The sequence below is a fragment of the Sus scrofa genome, chromosome 6 (genome assembly GCF_000003025.6).
Source record: "Sus scrofa isolate TJ Tabasco breed Duroc chromosome 6, Sscrofa11.1, whole genome shotgun sequence".
NCBI classification, from domain to species: Eukaryota; Metazoa; Chordata; class Mammalia; order Artiodactyla; family Suidae; genus Sus; species Sus scrofa.
Genome location: NC_010448.4, coordinates 138,391,298 through 138,408,377, shown reverse-complemented (window position 1 = coordinate 138,408,377; position 17,080 = coordinate 138,391,298). Strand labels below are relative to the sequence as shown.

At 35.5% G+C, this 17,080-nt stretch overlaps 1 long non-coding RNA gene across 1 annotated transcript in view; it reads right to left on the bottom strand.

Moving 5' to 3' along the window:
• LOC102164080 overlaps positions 1-17,080 on the bottom strand; it is a 60,272-nt gene that overhangs the window by 18,801 nt on the left and 24,391 nt on the right. Inside the window, exon 2 of the long non-coding RNA XR_297444.2 lies at positions 1,627-1,682. This is a non-coding gene — a long non-coding RNA (uncharacterized LOC102164080). The remainder of the gene's footprint in view (positions 1-1,626; positions 1,683-17,080) is intronic.

The following is a 17,080-nucleotide window of genomic DNA, read 5'->3' as shown; positions in this document are numbered from 1 at the left end:
AGCTAAATATCCAGAAGTTTCCACCTTTATTATTCCAGAATGTCAGTAAAATTATATTACGTCTAAGGCATAAGAAGAAAGAAATATTGGGAGTAAGCTATACTTGAAATTTTTAGTCTGCTTGAGATGAAAGTTAGTTAGAATTGTATCATGTTCATATCTCTATTTTTTCACACACACATAAGGTATATTTGTAAGAGCTCATAGTAAACATCATTTTGTACAAATTCAAAAGATAAATCTATATACTTATATGTGTATAGGCTCCTAAGGAAATTGCTGTCCCTCTCTGTATATCTGTATTCCATTTACAGGTGGCCTATAAAAAGAGTGGGAAATTATACTGAAATTTATCTGGATTATAGGTTTCATGTCAAATTTTTTCTTTAGCATTTTTAATGTTATTCCTCATGCAGTCCTTTTTTTACTACTTACATTAAATATAATGTTCAACACTTAGATGAAAAGCAGTTACAAAATTTACATATCTACATTCAATTGCCAAGTCTATAAATAATCCATTGCTGTTGGCTTAAAACGATCATTCTAAGATTGATGTTCATTAATTCCTGATGACAACGTGGTCTAGATTTTGCATAGGCGCTGACAGATTTTTTTTGATCTCTTAATTTCAAGGGACTTTTATGACACTGAAATTTCTTCCTGATTGTATAGGTAAAACTTTCAATTTACAGTATAGTGCTGAGGATTTCAAAACACAGCACGTCTGGCTGCTTAGGACTACAGTTGTGGTTTGGTGTGGATGTGAAGCCTGGTAAGAAAAAGTGTCCCTAATACAAGGATAAAATTCATCAAATGAATTTTATCAAATGTTCATCAAATGTTGACAATTTTCTGTGATTTGTCTCCCTCCTACTGTGATTGTGTGTAAGATGTAGTCACAGTTTGTCCTTGTAATCTCTAGTTTACACTTCACATATGAAAAACGAAGGGGCATTTTTCTTCAATATTACATTTGTATTTTCACTTACAAACTTCTGGAGGTACTTGGCACGTTTCTCCATAAACTGACTTGCTTTCTTGCAAACTAAACTTAACTATTTCTCCAGACTTCTCTATACTGCATGCACTCTAAGCAAATGGGAAAATACCAGCTGTTGGGGACAGTCTTTCACTCAAGGAATGAAGAATAGTTCCGTAAAAGGATTATGTTGTTTCATCAGCCATTTCTAGAGTCGCTACTTTTTTTCTGCCTTTACATATTTTTAAAATTGAAAAGCTTCATAGGATGCCTTAACTCTTGGGTGATCAGTCAATGGACTGCCGTGCTGTTGACATTGAGCAGTCTAAATATAGAAATGAGCATATAGCTTGCATCAGTTCCAGTATCATGCCTTGTTTCTATGGAAAATACACGATTCAATTTAATTACATAATCTGCTGTTCTCTAAGACAGGGCTTCCAACAGGGCCAAACAATTCTGAAGCAGGTTCCTCTCTTTTTTTTTTTAAGAGGGCTAATCAGAAGGGATTTGTGATATTGAAATCACTAAGAGGTAATTATGAATGATTTTGTGCAATTCAGAAATGAAAAATTCCTCCCCAAAGCCCCAAATCTTCAAGTCTATTTTGTTTTAAAATAATGGAAGTTTGTTGCTTCACTTACCATTCACGCTACTGTTGTATGTGGATTTCTCAAATGCCAAAAATGAAAATGTATTCCTATAAAGAAAGATGAATAAAGAAAGATGAATGGATTCAAAGTGACAAGAAATGATACATAATATACTTTTGGAAGGAGGAATTTCCACAATGATGAAAGACAAGAGAGTACATTCTATGAAAATAGTATCAATAATAGGTTCGATACTAAGATTTTTCATTGCTTCTTTACAATCAGAGAAGAAAAACATTTTCCAGAAAACTTTCCATAGTCTGTTGATATGAACATCATTTTTTGCCATTAAAGTAGAAACTAGTAATTACATTTTTTTAAACTGACACTCTAGGTAATTATATATTTTAAATATGAATCCTGATGCTTAATTAGGTCATATGACTGTAATATCAGCTTACATTAGCAGCAGATTATCAAATCCTAGCAATTCATCCCATAGACAAAAACAAGAAGAAAAAGCTGCTATAATTGTGATATTTAAATAGAATAAACTATAATGCAGTACAATATTCTTTAAATATTTTAATGTTTACTAATGTTATTGAGTAATGAAGTTTATCATTACAGCATATTCTTAGATAATTACTCTGGTAGCGAATAGGAAGAAGCATAATAGTTTTTTTTTTTTTTTCCTTTCAGGAAATCCTTCAAATTAAGCTCAAAGCAGAATTTAAAACAAATTTATGTTTGAAAATGGTTTTGAGTATTTTTAACATGCATATGTATGTAGTATTAATTTATTCTGAAATTAATTACATTGTGCTTGGATGTTAGGTAAGTAATTTTGATTTTTTAACCTATATCATAAATCTGTATTTTATTAGTTTACTTACACTTTTTTCTAATGTTCACTGATAAATAATGCAGTGCAAACAAAATCTCTTATTTTTAACGTATCTATCATTTACAGTCAATAGTTTCTAAAAAGCTTTAAACATATGCCTATATTTTATATTTTAACATTTCATTTTGCATCTACTCATTAATGACAATAAGTGCAGGTTTTCTGTTAATTTTTGTCCTAATCCCTCCTTGCTGCTATAAACTACATTTCACTTTACTGGTTTTATTTATTTGCCGCAAACACAAAAAAGTCTTAAGAGAGAATTTAGTTATTCATTATTAAATCTTAACACAGCTCTCTTCGGCACTATTTTTTCTTGGTAAAAAGATCCATTTACAATGTATGTGTTGCCCTTCTTTGCTACCTTGTGGGGACTGTATTCCTTAATATTACACTTTCCTTCCAAAATTTTTACTCTTTAAGATATAAAAGTTAACTGTTAAACGACCACCACAAAATTCATTTGTGTAGGTTTAACGATATGAGAGCTTTTAAATACTTATAAATTGCGGAGTCTCGTTGTAACATGTCTAATGATTTACACAGCTAAAACGGCTTGAGTACTTTCCCATTTAGTCCATAAAAGCTAGGGTTTCCTCCTCAGAGGTAACTACACTACTCAAGAAGCCTGCCTTGAAATTGTTCCGCACATTATCCTTGACGATGCTACCAGAATTTTTATTAAAAAATCCTGCCTTTTTTTCTCTTTGTAGCTACATCTGCTATAACTCACAGCTATAAACATATATTTTATAATGAGGAAAAAAGTCCTTTCTGAATAACAAAAATCTAAAATTGCTTGAGTGGATCTGAGGATTAGATAGTCTTTCATTTAATGGGCAAGAGGAAAAAGATTGTCTCTGTCGTATGCTTTGTGTCTTTGTGTTGGCTAAAGCAGCTTATTGTACTACAAACAGTGACAGAATGTATATGCTAACATTACTGTATATATAAACGACATTGGTGCTTACAATTTACCCTAAGGAATCTATTTCCTAACACTAGGGGTCATTTTAGCTTGCGGTAATATTCCAAGATATTTAATTTTAATAAAATAAAAGGTTAGGAATATGAAATTTCCTAGAAAAGTGCTTTCCTTGAAAATCATTTTCCTGGGCTCACATCCCTAATTTTTCCCCTTGTGAGGTTGTGAATAGATTCCATTACTTTGTCTAACTTTAAAGCTGTAAAGCAAAAGTTAGTTCTGAGTTTCTTATCTAAAGTTCACTTTTTGTTATTCTACTAAAATGCTCAGGCTGCTTCTGAGAGCATGATGCTTCATTCCATGTTTTTGCCTGTGGTCACCACTTTATATTTTGTCAGCTTTTGGGTTTGCTTGGTCCTTTTCTTCAAGCCTTTACGTTCTGACACTCCTGGGTCACAGGGTAAGTCATAGTGATGTTTCGCTAATTTTCAAACTGCTGTGAAGTAGAGCAAATATATCCATTAGAAAGAGGCTCTTTTCTTTCCATAAAAAAAAAAACCCTACTATTATAATATCTCAGATTTCCTACTCTTAAAGGTTTTAAAATTTCAAGCTCCTTTCTAAAGTACTTTGTTTTCTCACTCTGGATCTTAATAATATCAATCCCTTATTTCTTTAAAAAAAATTCCATGGTTCTGGACACGAGAGATGATGTAAGAAAAATTTTTTTCCAGAGTAGCATTATGTATTTTAGAATGTGCTACAGATTATGTAATATGAATTATGATACTGTTTATATTGAATGGAGTGGGTAATTGCAAGCTATAAATCATTTTGGGGTATCTGAAAAATTCAGCCTCCTTACTCTAGTTACACACATAAATAAAGAAGTTATATTTGTTTTTCCAAATCCAATTTTTTAGATCTGCTTAAAATCTGTTGTTCTTCAGAAAGCATAGTATATTATGTTTAACATTTTCAATTAAAAATCAAAGTATTTCCTTTAATTCAAAAACTAGATATATTTTCTATACCTAGTATTTGCTAGACATGTGGAAAATACTAAAAGGAAGTTTTTTTTTTTCTACTAAAAATGAATAAATAATTTAAAAATGTTCATTACATTTACATTGATTCAAGCTATAGGGAGTTTCACTTTTTCTAAGTTAGAATCAGAATTATGGCCCAATTTTCCAGACATATTAACTGTCTTTTGTACAGCTGCAGAGGCCTGTACTAAGCTCAAGGAGTTCTGCTGGTTGCCTACCTGAAAAGAAAAATGAAAGAGCAATACTGTGTTTTGGTTCTGCTACTAATTGTCTATTCTGTTTTGGGTAACTGGTCTTAATTTGAGAAATAAAAAAGAACGAAATACATTTTCAAAAGGTGATATTTTAATCATCTTATAGGTCAGGACAAAAGAGTTCTAAACTGCAATGAAGGTTTTTTTTATAAGAATAACGGCAAATGGCAAAACATGCAGAAACAATGTTATTGCTCACAATATAGGCTTAAAGTTACATGTTGATGTTAAGCATATCCTATTACAAAAATCACTGGTGTCTGTACTATATGAAGCTAACATGCCGTATTACTAAAAATGCATAATTTAAAGCCACTTGGAAGAAAGATATTGAAAGAATAAGATATAATGTAAAAGGTGTGATGGTGAGAGTAAAGGATATCCGAAGTTTTATTTTAATCTCTGTCATGCATTAGCCTGTGACCTTCAGCAAGTTATTACCTTTTCCCAGCCTTTGTTTTGTCATTTGCATAATAATTAAGAGGCTGAATAGGGTGATCTCTACTATCTTTCCTGCAATTGTGATTAAGTATATCCCTCTGTCCTGTACTCTTATCAGCTAATTTTCTTTCTCAGAAAGCAGCATGGTCCAAATCTCTTTCCTACAATATTACATGAAATATGTATACTCAACAGCTCTGTGAAGAAAATATTACACACACACACATGTGTGAGTGTCTTGCTCACTAGAAAACATTACATTAATCTCCAAAAATAGTACCTATGTAAAAGATATCTGACTTTTATGGATGTGACAGGTTAATGAAATGATTACCACATATATAGTCATTCTAATGTACAAATTCAAAAATAAAAGTGTAGAAGATGCCTATATATTATCCTATTTCTATTAGCAGGAAACTTACCTGAGCTAAATCCATCAACTCTACAATACCGAATGAAAAACCCTGTGGCATTTAATGGTATTATTTTTTTATGAAGTCAAATTCTCCAAAATGTCAAAATCCTTTCCAAAACAGAGATAGTCAAGGACATTCACTCAGACTTATTTTGGAATGTTGTAGGTAAATATGTACAAAAGAATTTTCAGCTCCCGTCCTTCCTTTTTTTTGGCAATCCATAACTTTGACCATATTGAAACATGTGACATGGCATAAAATATCCCCATTAAAAAAAATATTTCCAATATATGTTAGTTGCTATTCTAGCATGGCAGCACTGGGGTTTGGTGTCACAAAAATGGTAGCCCACAAGAGAAACATGTTACAAAAGGAACTTCTTTCCACCCTCCTCCCCTCCCCCTGAAATAATAACAATTTGCTAAATTGTTGGGAAGTTGTTATAATTCCTTTTCCAAATTATTACTCGCCCTTTAGATTAGAAATGAGGCCAGGGTTAGCAATCAGCTATAAATGGTAGGATTTTTCAAGTAAGAAGCACTTGTCTGATTGTGAAGTGGAGGCCATTACTGCCTTGATTGGGCCTTTTTTTTTTTTTTTTTTTTTTTCAGCTTGCTTGATTTGTGGTTGAGAGCACGTATTCACTCCTGTACTGTGAGCAATCAGAGCCTCCCCTCTCTCATTTTTGCTCAGCGATTTAGGGTCCACTACTTTGGCACAGCTGCCACCTTTTAGCCTCCATCATGCAGAATATAGTCTTTTAAAAACAGGGTGGGGGATGGGAGCAGGTAACTGATGTACATTTGGCTGCTTAATGTGTCTATTTTACATTTTCAGAGAACTTTTCACTTGAAATAACAATAATGTTGGAACTTGGATTTCTACACTTAATAAGTTTGGACAGACTTGAAACTTGTTAGAGCATATTTTCCATTTCTTTATCCTACCAGAAAAAAAAAATGCATATATAGGGTACAAAGCTGATGCTAAAGCATCTACGAGCACATATAGCTTTTACACTGGCATAGTCTTTGTTCTTTGAGAAATGATATAGAAACAAGGGATTTTTTTTTCTTTGTTTTTGTTTTGGGGGGAGCATTTCTTAAGTTTTTCCCTAGATTTAAGTTCTGTGGGAAGAAGGTATTACAGCTCTTGAAATTGGAGTCCTATTGTCAGGTTTAAAAATTATTTAATACTTCTAATTTAAGGTGGTCTATTCTTGTTGTCAACTGTGAAGAATTACTTTTGTTAGGAGTTAAGTTCAGCACATCTTACTCCTTGGAACTCATTAGAGAATCCCTGGAAGAAACTGGAGTTTCAAAGTTGTAAGTAGCTGATTATTTTGGGCAACTTCCTGGATCCTGGGTCAATCATCATCAGGTAAAAGGCACATAGAAGAGCACGTGTTCTAACACCCCAATTCTGCTCCTGTCCTTCCAAATAAAAGTGCTCAGAAAACTTCCAAGAAATAAATACTCAACTTGCATTTTTCTAAATATACTGTCCAAGTCCGGACCATAATAAACCTGTAAAATAAGTGAGCCTCACTAAAATTAAGAATACCACCTGGTAAGTAGTAGTTTCCTTCAAGATCTGGTTCAGAACTCATAGTAAACCTTTTTTTTCCCACCAGTTTTTTTGAGATATAATTTATCAACCATAAAAATTCACTCACTTCAATGTTCAATACAATGACTTTTAGTGTACTTACAGTTGTACAGCTATCACAATCTAATTTTATAATATTTCCTTCATCCTAAAAAGAAACTTACCCATTTACAATCACTCTCATTCCCACTTCCACGCAACCAGTTATATACTCTGTGTCTTTAGTTTGCCTTTTTTAAATATTTCATTTAAATGGCATAATATATGTTCTTTTAGGTTAGGTTTTTTTCACTGAGATGTTTCTGATATTTGGAGGTTCACCCATGTGGTAGCATGTTATCCCTTTTTTACTGATGAATAGTATTTTATCTGTCAATTCATCCAATGACAGACATTCAGGTTGTTTAAACTTTATGGATATTTTTGTTGATTCTGCTTACAATCATTTGTGTACAAGTCTGTGTATGGATACACATTTTTAATTTTTGTGGGTAGATATGTAGAATTGCTGAGTCATATTCTATGATTAACTAAGAATTGCCATCTTTTCTATTAACTAAAAATTGCATCATTTCATATTTTCTATCAGCAATGGATTAGTCCCAAATTCACTACATTCTTGCCAATATTTGTTACTGACCATCTTTTTTCTTTATTATTATAGCAATTCTAGTAGGTGAAAAATAGATCTCATTTTAGTGTTGACTTGTATTTCCTTAATGACTAATGATGAGGACAATCTTTTCATGTGCTTATCAGCTATTTGTGTATTTCTTTGGAGAAATGTCAACTTAAATCCTTTACCCATTTAAAAAAATTGAATTGGTTTCTAATTATTGACTTATTTGACTTCTTAATATATTCTGGATACAAATCCTTTATTGGTTATATGATTTACAAATATTTTCTCCAAATCTGTGGGTTGACTTTTCACTTTCCTGATAATGTCTCTGAAGTACGAACGTTTTTAATTTTGAGAAAATCTTTTCTGAACTCTTAGTGGAGCAAAACATTCCATAAGCTCTGAATGTAATTGTTTAAAGAGTCAGAAAGAAAGATAAGTAAAAGGTTAAAAATAAAGTCAATAATTATAGTGGGGTCAGTGTAAGACAAGGAAGAAACAGTTTTGCTAAACCATTACCTTTAAAATAATCTGAAAGCTTTCACTAGGAGGACAAGTATTTTTGTTTGGTTGGTTAATTTATTTTTAAACTATCACTAACTTCATGTAGGTCACTTAAATCTTTTTTTTTTTTAATTTATTTTTTTGTCTTTTTTTTTTGCTTTTTTCTAGGGCCGCTCCCGCAGCATATGGAGGTTCCCAGGCTAGGGGCTGAATTGGAGCTGTAGCCACCGGCCTACGCCAGAGCCACAGCAACGAGGGATCCAAGCTGCGTTTGCGACCTACACCACAGTTCACGGCAACGCCGGATTGTTAACCCACTGAGCAAGGCCAGGGATCGAACCCTAAACCTCATGGTTCCTAATCGGATTCGTTAACCACTGTGCCACAACGGGAACTCCCACTTAAATCTTTTAACTAGGGTAGCAGAAATTCAAAATTCAACCTTGCCCAAGTCACAGATGTTTTTGAACAATGTTCATATATAAATGAACCTGATGCCACAAAGTCTACTTTTTGTGCTTCTACCTCTGAGTAATGATAAATGCCTGGAGAAAAATGAGTGTATAAGATTATTCTCAGGCAGGAGATGCTGAGCTTTGCCCTCCCAGGCCCATTGCATTATCTTATTTTTGAAACGCCTTCTTCTCAAGTATTTATTGGGCCGCTGGAGAGGCACATGGAAGTTCCCAGGCTAGGGGTCGAATCAGAGCTGTAGCCACTGGCCTATGCTAGAGCCACAGCAACACAGGATCCGAGCCGCGTCTGCAACCTACACCACAGTTCACGGCAATGCTGTATCAGTAACCCACTGAGCAAGGGCAGGCACCGAACCCGCAACCTCATGGTTCCTAGTCGGATTCGTTAACCACTGCACCACGACGGGAACTCCAAGCAGCAGAAATTTTATAACATCTGAAATGCCAAGTTTTTCAGAAAAATCTGGTATAGATGTGGATAAACTGTTTGCAATCAATGCCTCCTTCTCAGGGGGAAAAAAGAAAAAAGGAAGACAGAAACTTACCTGTGAGGCAGACCTAGAACTTGTTTGTAATACCCACAGCTCAGCTCTGAGTAGCAGAGGTGCATGCACTTTGCTTTTAGCAATAAAAGTGGCAAGCATTTCAACACTTTCCAGGGCTTACAATTTAAATCTACTCAGAAGTGAATTTTTTAGAAATTTAACAATCAGCTGTTAATGGGTTTACTCTGCAAGTCCAGATCTTCATCTGGCATTTGTTGTGTATCATTACCATGATACACCCATAATGCACTTTAGTTGCCCTGGATGCCTCTCACTTCTTTCCCACCCTTGTACCATTATGAATTTAGGCGCCAATGCACACAAAGCACACACAGTTGCACAAAATATTGAGTATACTTACTTGACTTTATAGTAAACTCCAGAGTGCTATTTTTTTTTTTTTTTTTTTTTTTTTTTGGCTTTTTGCTATTTCTTTGGGCCGCTTCTGCGGCATATGGAGGTTCCCAGGCTAGGGGTCGAATCGGAGCTGTAGCCACTGGCCTACACCAGAGCCACAGCAACGCAGGATCCGAGCCGAGTCTGCAACCTACACCACAGCTCACAGCAACGCCAGATTGTTAACCCACTGAGCGAGGGCAGGGACCGAACCCGCAACCTCATGGTTCCTAGTCGGATTCGTTAACCACTGCGCCACGAAGGGAACTCCTCCAGAGTGTTTTTAACCAAAACTCTGGATATAACTAAGAATTTATTGACTATCATTGTTTTATTTTATTTTATAGCTTTACTAACCTTTACTGATGCTTCAAAGTATATACCAAACATCACTATTCCTCCCCCTCACCACCTCCATCTCCTAATCCTTTGTCTCCTCTGCATTTTATTTTATTTTATTTATTTATTTATTTATTTATTTATTTATTTATTTTGTCTTTTGTTGTTGTTGCTATCTCTTGGGCCGCTTCCGCGGCATATGGAGGTTCCCAGGCTAGGGGTTGAATCGGAGCTGTAGCCACCGGCCTACGCCAGAGCCACAGCAACGCGGGATCCGAGCCCCGTCTGCAACCTACACCACAGCTTACGGCAACGCCGGATCGTTAACCCACAGAGCAAGGGCAGGGACCAAACCCGCAACCTCATGGTTCCTAGTCGAATTCGTTAACCACTGCGCCACGACGGGAACTCCTGCATTTTAAACTTAAAGCTTTCTCTCCATGAGGATTGTCTGGGGATAGATCCAAGTGTCAAGGACCACATACCTAGTACTCAGATTTACTCCTCTATCCCAATTTGAATCTATTTTAAAGTTTCCATGTCTGTGCTTAAATCTCTCATCTCTTCATGCATGTTTTTCACCTTTTCTACTAGATCCTTTAGTATTTTACTTCACTGTTATTTAAAGTTCTGGCCTGATCAGTCCAACAACTTGGTCATCTATGAGTCTGCTTCTACTGACTGCTTCCTCTCTTGAGCACACTTTCCTGCTTCTGTGTGCGTCTTGTAATATTTCATTGTACTGTAGGTATTTTTACTAAAAAAAAAGAAGATAAAGTAATAATATATATAATATTTATCTCCAGAAAAGATCACATACCCCTTTTCCTGTCAGACTCCTTGAGTGATCTTTTCACAACATTAGTTTAATTCAGTTCATCACTGACTTTAAAAGTTTTGAGGATAAGATTGAGATTTTACTCCATAAGGTAAGTAGGAGTTAGGCTCTGAACACTGATGAGATTACTGAGATCTCTTTATGTTTTACTCCAATGCCTCTAGCTTTCTGAACTGTGGGAGATCTTTCTCCACTTATAGTAACAATGCCACATTTTGGATTTGCTTGGAAGTTCTCTTTGCTTTCCAGGATTTATACACTTGAAATCTCTTTCTTCACTATTGCCTAGCTGCCAACTTCAAAAGGTAGCTGCTTACAGTCTGTGAAGGAATAGAATGCCTTGGAGAGCTTCTCCTTAGCTCTCCTGCCCCACCCCAACATGGGTAGCTGAAATCTCCGAGTAGCTTTAATGGGTTTCTTCAATGCTCCTGCCCTGTCCCTTGCTTTTGAGTAGCTGCCTGACTTGTGCTTTCTACTTCTCCCCTACTCTGCCCTCAGGCTTTATCATACTCCTGCCACCCCCAAGCACTCAGTGAAGACCTTAAAAAGAGCTGGTGGGTGGGTGGATGCCAATCTGTCTGTGGTTGAGGATCCTTGGAATTCTAATCTGTCATACCTACCCTTTGGGAGCCATTAAACATTCTTTAAATGTTTGGTTATCTGATATCAGTAAAATTCTTTCTCTTCTGCTATTCCAAAAAGTATGAGAATAGCCATGTCTCCTCTATGAAGGTATGTCATTTTTTTTCCAGAATATGATTAGTTTTTTATGCTCTTAGCTCTACAGTGACTTTTAAATCTTAGCCAGTTAATTTCAGTATCTCAATAGAGAGTAATGGTTTCCTACAACTTTTTTTTCTTCTTCTTAGGGCTACACCCATGGCTTATGGAGGTTCCCAGGCTAGGGGTCAAATTGGAGCTGTAGCTGCTGGCCTATACCACAGCCATAGCAATGCCAGATCCGAGGCATATCTGTGATCTACACTACAGCTCACAGCAACACTGGATCCTTAACCCACTGAGTGAGGCTAGGGATAGAAACTGCATCCTCACGGATGCTAGTCAGATTCGTTGCCACCGAACCACGACAGGAACTCCCCCTACAATTTTTTACATCCCAACGAAAAATTTCCCCAACTTGTTTTTCAGAAAAAATAATACTTCTTTACATTTCATATTTCATATTTCATTGTTAGGTAATTGCTATAATTGTATAGTATTATGATCAGTTTGGGAGCAAACAAAACTGAATCAGGGTAAACAGAGTACTTAACTGGTAGACAAAGAAATGCAAGGGCACTATTATCCTCATTTATGGGATGGACATCAGTAAACAGGTTTTAAATTGATGAGAACTCTTAAACAGATATAAAACCTACCAGAATTTACAGTATTACCTGTAACATTTTTTTTAATGGCCATACGCACGGAAGATGGAGGTTCCCAGGCCAGGGATTGAACCTGCACCTCTGCAGAGAACCAAGCCACTGCAGTCAGATTCTTAACCCACTGTGACACAGTGGGAACCCCCATCTGTAACAAATTTAACCCTGTAAAATGCTAACATAAAAACAGTGCTTTAAATAAGTGAAAACTCTCCCTTAGGATTGCTAGTTATGCACATTACTCAAACTGGCAAAGTATAAAATCTTTGCTGATCCAACTCAAATACTAGTTTATTAAGCAAACATTTTTATATTTTCTATATTGCTAAGTCATTCTACTTGGGTTCCCTACTGTGAGGAAATTGATTATCCATAGGTTGGACTATCTCTGTCTTGCATACATTGTCACCCCCTAATCACTTCAATCTCTTTCTTATCTGTATTTTGTATAATCTTAAACAATTCCATTATGTTAGCAATTAATTTGCAGCAATGACTCTTCCATTTATCGTCTTTGATAATTTATCCCTTGATTTCATAATGATGTTTTAATTATCAATTTCTTTACTTAGGTATTTAGTGCCTCTTCCCTCATTTTTTGGGTTCATGACAAATTCAGTCCCATGAATACACACATACATGCATATTTGAAGATGTCTTAAATTTATATCTCTAGCACAGATTTCTCAGAATCCTACACTTACATATCCAATTTTTTTACTTGATGTGGCATCTTGACTTAAATGTCTAATAGCTCTCTCAAACATAACACATCTGAAAGTAAGCTCCTTATCTCTCCCACCCACCTACCTATTCACTTACAATCCTCCCTGACTCAACTAATGGCAATTCACACTTTCAGTTCTTCACTCTAAAAGAATTTGGGATTATCCTTGACACCACTGTTTATCTCACACCCACATCTAAATTTGTAGGCTCTACCTTCAAATTATATCCAGAATTTAATCATCTTTCCCATACCACTGCCACCTACCATTCACCATCATGGTCCAAGCTACTATGATCTCTTGTCTGGATTTTTTTTTTTTTTTTTTTTTTTTTTTGTAATAATCTCCTAATCTATCTGCCCGCCTGTCTTTTTTTTTTTTTTTTTTTTTTTTTTTTTTTTTTTTTTTTTTTTTTTTGCCATTTCTTGGGCCGCTCCCGCGGCATATGGAGGTTCCCAGGCTAGGGCTCTAATCGGAGCTGTAGCTGCCGGCCTATGCCAGAGCCACAGCAATGCCAGATCCGAGCCACGTCTGCAACCTACACCACAGCTCACGGCAATGCCGGATCCTTAACCCACTGAGCAAGGGCAGGGATCGAACCCGCAACCTCATGGTTCCCAGTCGGATTTGTTAACTGCTGCACCACAACGGGAACTCCGCCTGCCTATCTTTCTACCCATATATCTATCTCTCTGCTTGCCTGCCTGCCTGCCTATCCATCTATCTATCTATCTATCTATCTATCTTTCTGTCTACCTTTCTACCTACCTATTTTTTTCTCTCCTGTTATGTTTGGGCTGTTATATATAGTTCTTTCCTAAGATCTTGATAAATGCCTTCCATAGGGCTTGTAAAACTATTTACACAGGGGAGGGATTGTGCCATCCCATGTCAGAAAAAAACAAAAACAAAAACAAAAACACTGTCAGGCTTTGGCTTGTTTCATAATGGTCTTTGAGCAGGGTGGAAGGTGATGGTTTGTTGTCTAAGAGCGAAGGCTTTTTAGACTACACATTCCTTATTCGTTATTGCTAGATTTTGCGGTTTACTGACCATGTTTTTATCTGAGGTTGTAATGGCTTTTTTCCCCCTTAAGTGACAGATTTCTTTGATACAGTTTCAGCAGCCATCTTAAACTTGGAATCTGTCTGTGCTACACACTCTGCATGTGTTATCCTTTGAAACTTCACAACAAATCTGTGAAATAAGTAGTATTATTCTCTCATTCTTAATGAGAAAATTAGGCTCAGAGAAGACCCAGGACTCAAAGTTAGTTCTTTTGATCCTTACGAAAGGAGTTTTTGCTTTTGCCATTTCTCCATACTGCATATATGTCTAAACCATTATTTAAAGAACTAGCTGTTTTCAATGTAATAACATACCTGATACACAGGTACAGATCCCAGTAAACCTTCGTTAGACAAGGAGAGGACAGTATGTTCCTCCAGGAAAAAAACAAACCAAACAAAACCAAGAATAAAGACTCTTTTGAACATGTTAGGAGCTTGTTCGGATAGAGGATGAGTTAGGGAGGGTAGTGATATCCCAGTGTAATATCTTGTCATTGCTAAAGCAAAAAATTGCATTGTTAGAAATATGGTAGACCATGAAACTTGATATTTCAATGATATTAAGTTGAGAGCCATTATTTAAGTTAAATATAGTGGATTAAACACACATATTTGCATTCAATTCTTTCCTGAAACCTATAGATTTCTTTAAATAGATATAAATCACAAAGACAGAGAAAATGGGAGGAGAGGCAGCAGCAACTTCAGAAGGTAGAAAACATGTGGATGAGTGGTAACTGATCTTATAGGCTTCAGTAAGCAGCATCTTAAGCTGTCAATGGGAAAAGCTGAAAGGCAATAGGGTTTACATCTAGGAACCCCAACGCCTCAGGAACAGTTTTTGTTTGTTTGTTTGTTTGTTTTTTAGGGGAACTGACTAGTGCAAGGGAATGCACCAAAAATGCTAACAATAGAGGGTGCATGACAGGGCCCAATGAGATCACCTTACAGAGGAGAATTCAGCAGGCAAACCCCACTCACAATCACAAAGCTTCCACTCAGCTTTTTAATTCCACATTCTTAAATATATACCAATAGTTAACAATCATTAGACTTTTGAGCCAAACACCTAATATGGAATATTGAGACTCAGATTAATAAATAGATAAAAGAAACTTAGACAAAACAAAGCTATATAGGAAGGAGAAATACTGAAGAATACAACTATTATTAAAATTCTCTGAGATAAAAGGAGATAATAATACATGCACAGAATTATATACAAAGGAAAAGGGACATTTAGTAAATAAAAAATCTTTGGAAATTAAAAATATGATTACAAAATTAAAAAAAGAAACACCTCAATCACAGTCTTGATATCAAGGGCCCTTTTTAGTCTTTGAATGTCTTGTCCCTTTTTATAGAATTCTGTACTTGTATCATTTGGAAAATGTAATGGATATTTTGTATTTGTTCTTCCATTTTCTCTTGCCACCTGTAGAAGACAGACCCTAAATTGACCACCCCCTAGTGGTTTACACTCTGTAAAATCCACCCACCCTCCGGCCCCGCTTTGAATGTGGGTAGGATTTGGCTTTCTTCTAACCAAGAGAATATGGCAAAGGTGATGGGATGTTACTGCCAAGATTGGATTATATTATATGGCAAAGGTGATGAGCTGACACTTCTGTATGTGGGTTAAGTAATTGGGAAAGGGTAATAAGATGTCATGCCTATGCTTGTTTTGTCATATGCATATATATATAAAGAGATACTAGCAAAATGAAGAAAAAAATATATGTTTGGCTTCATATATAGAGAGAAAATAGCTTTGTATATATGTAAAGAGAGACTAGTAAGATGAAGCCATCTGCCATCTTGCTAGTATGTCCTATAGAGACTCTCCTGCTGGCCTTAAAGAAAGTTCCACGTTTTGAAATGCCTATGGAAAGTTTGACATGACAAGGAACTGCAGGTGGCCTCTTGGACCTGAGGACAGCCATCAGACTATAGTCAGGAAAAAGCCAGATTCCTCAGTCACATAGTTGCAAAAAAGTTCTTCCAACAAAACTAAAAGGAGCTTAGGAGTGAATTCTTCCCCAGTCAAGCTTTTATTCCAACCTGCTATTCCAAGATCCTAAGTTAAAGAATCCAGCTAAGTCAAGAAAGTCTAAGTCAAAAACAGTGGGATAATAAATATGTGTTGTTTTAAAGCCACTAAATTTTGGTAATTTGTTCCCACAGCAATAGAAAACTAATGAAGCTTTATACAACCACCTCAGTGGTTAAGAGACTGGACTCTAGGAATAATTGCCTGAGTTTAAAATTCATTTCTACCATTTACATGAACAAGTTATTCAATCTCCTTCTTCCTCAGTTCTGTCATATATAAAATGGGGATCATAATGATACTTACCTCAGTGAACAATTATGAACACTAAATGAGTTAATATATAAAGTACCAGAATAGTACCTAGTACATAATAAGACCTGTGTGTTTGCTGTTATGATAATACCAATGATAAGCTAAAAATACGAATAAATAATATAAACTAACAATATAAAATAATAAAGTGAAAGAATATAAACATAGTTATAATAAATAATATAAAATAATTTAAAAATAATTAAAAATGTTACATCAATCAGAATAAAATAGATTTTGCTGCAGGAATAAAGATCTCAAAAATCTAATTGATTTTAAGCACAAAAGTCTATTTCTTGCTCACATTAAATGTCCATTGCTGACAGCACATTCTCTATTCATTGTATTCTCATAGATCTAGGCTGATGCAGCAGTTACCAACTTGAATGTTGCCAGTCACTGTGCCAGAGCCAAAAAAAGTTCTGGATAATCTCACTTTAGCTATTAAATGCTCCAGCCTGGAAGTGACACACCTGATTTCTGCTACAGCTCATTGGCTCCATCCAACTATAAGGGAACCCAACACATATAATCTTATCATACACTCAAAAGTGGAGAGAAACAGAAATGTTTGGCAAAAAGAATGCCACACTTGTTTTTTACCACTAGTGTTTGACTCTTTAATCTATGAACA